Below are 6000 nucleotides of genomic sequence, written 5' to 3' on the forward strand. Positions count from 1 at the left end.
AAATTTCACAACAAAAGTCAAACTCAGCATGACTAACAGAAGCCAGTGAAATTTTATTAAATGATTATAATTTTTTTTCCATGCTGACCTCTTCTGTATTGTGCTCTCAACTTGTGGAGAGATTAAGGTGAATGCTGCCCTCTTGTGAACCCAATAAAGGTAGATGGGTTTGCCCAGGAGTAGGACCGGCACTGAGAGAACAGCAATGACCACTAGAAATACCTGCAGGCCAGACTGAAGAACAAGCAGCGAAAAACACTGCATTAGTCAGTGTGAGTAAGTGTATTTAACTTGATAATGAGTAAGTGTATTTAACTTGATAATTGATTAAATCTGTTCAGCAAGAACAAGGACATAAATTACCCTGATGCAGGAGTGGAGCTTTTCATTGGATTCTCACCTGTCCTGGGTAGAGGGGCGACACTGTGTCACCCTGCATGAGGAACATATTAATGAAGTGGATGAGGATGCTCAGGGCCTCTCTGGAGTTCTTTGCAGAGAATACCAGCCACTTGTAGAAAATCATGAACACCAGGTAGCCAAACAGACACAGCAGCAACAGCAGCTCAGGCAGAAATACCAAGTACAGGTTGTACTTTTTCCTAAAGTGCCTGTTTTTGATGACCAAAGGAAGGCAGGTTATTAAAAACTGTAACATCTCAAGGAAAAGATAAAGAAATAAGAAACAAACTGGTAACTTAGAAGTGATTGTAGGTGCTGATAATGACCCCAAAGCTCATGTTTATGAGGCCCAATATCACTGACATCTTCATCTTGTAGGAGTTCATAAAATGTTAAGATGGTTGGAGGCCAGGTTCCAGATCTCTGCAAGAGGAAAATGACATTATCTACTATACAATAAGTAGTTTGGAGTGGTAAAAGACGTAAAAAAAACCAACGTTGAGTATAAATAAAACAATCAATGAAACCTAACCCAATAGTCTTATTTAATCCTATAAATAGCAATGTAACTGTGGTATTATTATATACTAAGGTTAATTTTATCAAGATGATCCAATCATTTCAATTCCAGGAACTCACCCTAGTTTATTTTTAATCACACAATGTGTATCCCTTGAACATTACGACTAATCAAGCAAATAAATAATGAGTGATGAGTTCAACAAACTGATCAAATGTACTCTTTTGCTACAGAAGATGACTCCTCCACATTTAGTCTGCACGATATTAGGAAAACTGAAACACTGAATGCTGTGATATCGCGATGACAGTAAGTTTACGATACATCGTGCAGCCCTTTATCACATCACTGGACAACGCTTTGGAAAAAGATGTGCCAGAGTTTTTTATTTCAGGGCAGACTTGTTTTTTTTTAGGCCGTTTGGTGCAGACCGTGGAACTGAAGCAGTGTAGGTATTGTTGAGGACTTCTAAGGACTTGAAACGTTGGAAACGTATACTGTTTAGTGATTATGCTTCCCGCTGCTCTCTCATTAAGCTCCTGAGCAACAGCACAGTACAAATGTATAACTGTGAAAGGATGGGCAGAACATGCGTGGTGTGCATGTGGTTCTACAATAAGAAATGATAAGAGTTATTTAAGTGGTTAAAAAGGCAAAAGAGCCCACTGTACACCTGTAGGCTAAACCTACACAAATACGTATACACACACGTATATTACACACATATAGAAAAGTTTGGACACACATATTGTTCAATGTTTTTTCTTTATTTTTCTTTCTTTCTACATTCCAGATTAATATTGAAGACATCAAAACTATGAAGGAACACATATGGAATTATGTGGTAAACAAAAAAGTGTTAAACAAACCAGAAAATGTTTTATATTTTAGATTCTTCAAAGTTGCCATCTTTTGCTCAGATGGCAGCTTTGCACACTCTTGGCCTTCTTTGAGAGAGCTTCATGAGGTAGTCACCTGTAATGGTTTTCCAACAGTCTTATAAGGACTTATATTAGCCCAGTGAAACTACTTAACCCACTGCAATTAGTTATATAAAAAGAAAACAATAAAACAAAACAAAAAAAGGCACCCAGATATACATGACACCGACAATGACGTGTGCTCGAGCTGACCGTGTAGCACCTAGCAGCGCATGCTAACTAATTAAGAACTTTAACCAACTTAAATAACTAATAACACAAAGTGCACAACTCACAGGTCTCAGGGACGCCCGCGCACAACCGACAGCAGTCTCTCTCCTCTCTGCGTGTCCGTTCCTCCCCCTCACGCGTCGCTCCATATTTCTCCTGCGTCACTCACTGGTCGCGCTCCACCCTCGAATCATCGTTTCCACTGCAGGTGTGCAGCGCGCGCTCTCGTCAATTCGCTGCGCGTGTCTTCGCTGTGCGCATGCTATGGACAGCTTATGTACAGGAGGGTTCATGTTCACCATTTGAACTCTGAGGAGGGGGACGGGCTGGCTGCCATCGAGAGGATCCCCCCCCCCCCTCATATCTCTCATTTGTCTCCTACTTCCATGAGTCCCTTCCCTTTTATAGTTCAAAACAAAAAGAGCACCATTGTCCATGTCTGTGTAGTTTGGTGATTTGTTCACTCATATAAAGTGGTAGTGACTTATGCAATACACCATTCTGTCGCTCTTTTCAGCAGGGGAACATAAGCCACCTCCTCCTGTGTTTGGTTGTAAACATGCTGCAATCCTCACTCGTTATGATTGTCATACTAGTACTCTACCACTGGACTCTTTGGGCCTGCACAATACTGTAATAACAAACATGATGATGATCTCAAATGAGGGCAGCGACCTTTAAGAAAGACACCTGAGAAAATGTAACATATTTTCACATTGAGAGCTGTTTTCCTTATGATATTTTGTTACACAAGTTTAGTCAAACCTGCACTTCCCTGTTTACAGCTGCAGGACTCAGTCTGCATGATGTATGTTGTCAACGTTAAGCCACACCAGTTCTCCAGCGCCTGTCTGAATAGTTTTTTTTTTTAAATAAACATTTGCTTAACATGCTGACCTCAGCAGCCTCAGTTACTCAGTGCTGCACTAGATCTGCTACCTATTCTGCAGAGGAGACTTGAAAAAGCTACTTTGGCAAAGTGGAAAACTTTGGCAACCTTTGCTCGTGTTGTATTTTCAGTGTTGTGCAAGTTCACACCTCTCATGAACTAGTTCATTTCATAGTTTTAAGGTGGAAAGTGAGAATGAAAGACTTAACTTGTTAAAGAAAACCTTATCCATCACTACCCCTATGCCTTTACTGTCGGAAACTTTATTATACAGTGTGTAAAAATCCCTCTCTGCTTTCTCTTGCCATCTGTATATGAGACCGAGAGCTGTTGTGTTGCAGGTATGGCCTGCCCCTTTAAGGAAAGTTTGTAGTGTGTGACGTAGTGCACCTGGGTATTGTGGGAAAAGACGCTAAAAGTGTTTTTTATAACGAGAAGTGACGGACCATAGATATATATATCATTCTATATATATATATCTATGTGACGGACCACCTACGGAGCAATGGACCTGTTCCTCCTGCTGTATATCCGAGAAATAAAGTGGCCTCATTCCAAGTAAAGAAACATCTCCTCCTCCTTATTCACGGAGAGATTCGGACGACTGCTTACCGGCCAGACAGCGAGCCAAGATAACCAGTGACAGGGGCAGCACCTGGTACAGGCAACATAGGAGACTGAGTAATCATGACGTGAAACATGCAATGTAAAACAATACATTACCGTCACACCATCATCCTCTAACCCCGGAGGTAGAAAAGCTGTGAAAAGCAGTCTGCCTCGTTTCCTCGCCCATGTTAAATACTTTGGCTGTTAGCAACGGCAGCCTAGTGCCGGGAAGAACCGGGAAGCGTCACGGAAACACACACACACACACGCACATAATCTCCTGTGGGGGGGGTGAGGCATACAGGCTTGCGTAGGTCAGTCACCTGTAAAGACCAGCATCATTTACCCCTGAACCAGCGCGGAGAAATTATGATGAAGATGAAAAATTCAATATAAAAAATTCAATATATAATTCAATATATATTAAAAAAAATAAAATTAAAAAATACTGCGCGCACATCCTAAGCAGAAGCCTACTGAGCACATTGTGCACAGAAGCCTACTGCGCACATCCTGCCGAGAATTGAACTGATTACATCCTGCGCAGAAGCCCAATGCGCAGGAATTGTGCGCGCAGTTTTTTTATTTTTTTATTAAATTTTTGCCTGTTTTTCATATTTTATTAATTTAAGTTTACACAGTGATAGATATTCTGGAATAAATAGGAGAAATCCTGCCAATTTTAAGAGTTCAGCATAATGCCAACTTGAAGATGGGAAAGAGTGGGGTTTGAACCTGGGTCCTTCTTGTTGGAGGACGAACACTAGGCCACACCGCCTGATGATTTTTTTATGAGGAGCTAAGCACACTAAGAAGATGGACAAATTATTGTGTGTCTGTCTGTGTCATTTTATGTTGCTTCAGAGAAAATATTTTCTACTTTACTACATACGAGACTTTACTACATACGCCTTACTTAAAAGTTACTTTCATATTTTTGGCTTTTAGATACTGGATGATTTAAAATACTTTAAAAACGTGAACGTGTTCAATGAACGCATTCTTTTGCGTTTGTTCATGCACAACACTGTGTATTTTCCACTGTAATTAGCAGCTTATGTTATGTACAACCTCAGCTAGCCTTTCAAACAATGGACAAAATTATGAAAGATTTTCTTTAAGAAAGAGAAAAATCAAATGTGATTGAACAGACTAGAAAACATTTATTCTTAGCAAAACAGTAGAAGATGTTTATGCCAGAAACCCAGACCCACTGTAGAAAACCGACAGAGAGAAATCCCGAGAGCAGGGGTGTCAAATTAATTTTATTTATGGGGCCACATACTGCCCACTTTGATCTCAAGTGGGCCAGACCAGTAAAATCATAGCATAATAGCTTTGTACCCCCCCTTTTTTTTTCACCGCCGGGGCCACGCCCCTCCGCCCTGGTCGGCATCGCGTCGCTCAGGGTGGGGGTGAGCGTGGCGGTTACCAACATGAAACCAACATAACAGAGGGGTCCGACCCATCTTGGAACACTGACCTAGGTGTCTGACGCACGCATTGTAAGTGAAAGGTGAGGGGCTGGCGCGCGCCGACTGAGGTGGGATTACAGCCCCCCCGGGGCTCCGTGCACACCACTGCGTAGCCCCTGAAACACTTTGCGTACCCCAAGTTTGGGAACCAATGGTCTATGGCAGGGGTCACCAACCTTTTTGAAACTGTGAGCTACTTCGAAGGTACTGAGTAGTACGAAGGGCTACTTGTTTGATACAAACTTCCTGAATAACAAAGTTGCAAAGATCACCTTTTAATAATACTAATAATATATGTGAAGAGACTGTCTGATCAAGTCAATGTTAATAATTTCTCAAAATAATTATTAACAATGATTTCCACAACAATGATCGTAGGAACGTGCAACATTTATTTCTGTTAATCTGTTTCAACTTTTCTTAAATTCAACTTAATTGAAGTACGTTTGGTGACATTTATCACTACATTCCTCCATCATTCTATACTTTTTCAAAAATAGAAACAAAATAAATTAAATTATAATCACTTTGTTACAACGATGATACATATGCATGTGAAAAATATGCGCGACATGCACAACATTGTACAGGGAGCCGCTGCAGGTGGCTGACCCCTGGCTATGGCGAAAGAACAATTTGTTAACTGTTCGACTGTTCAAGAGATGCCGACGTCAAAACATTAGTTCCGCCTCATATTTCCCCCTCCCGGTCGCGCGCCCCACCTGTTTGAGAATCACTGGCATAGAGTGAGATGGCGTATTGACATATATTGCCGTCCGGCCCGCAGGCCGCATGTTTGACACCCCTGCCCTAGAGCTCCTGTCCACAGTGAAGAGTTCAGTACTGTTGTATGCTGCCATCTAGTGATGAGATAATGCAAGGTTTGAAAAAGGCAATAACTCGAAATATTTAGTTTTCTAATAACCGATGAATTAATAAAAAAAACACATCAAC

Source organism: Platichthys flesus, chromosome 3 (genome assembly GCF_949316205.1).
Source record: "Platichthys flesus chromosome 3, fPlaFle2.1, whole genome shotgun sequence".
Classification (NCBI taxonomy): domain Eukaryota; kingdom Metazoa; phylum Chordata; class Actinopteri; order Pleuronectiformes; family Pleuronectidae; genus Platichthys; species Platichthys flesus.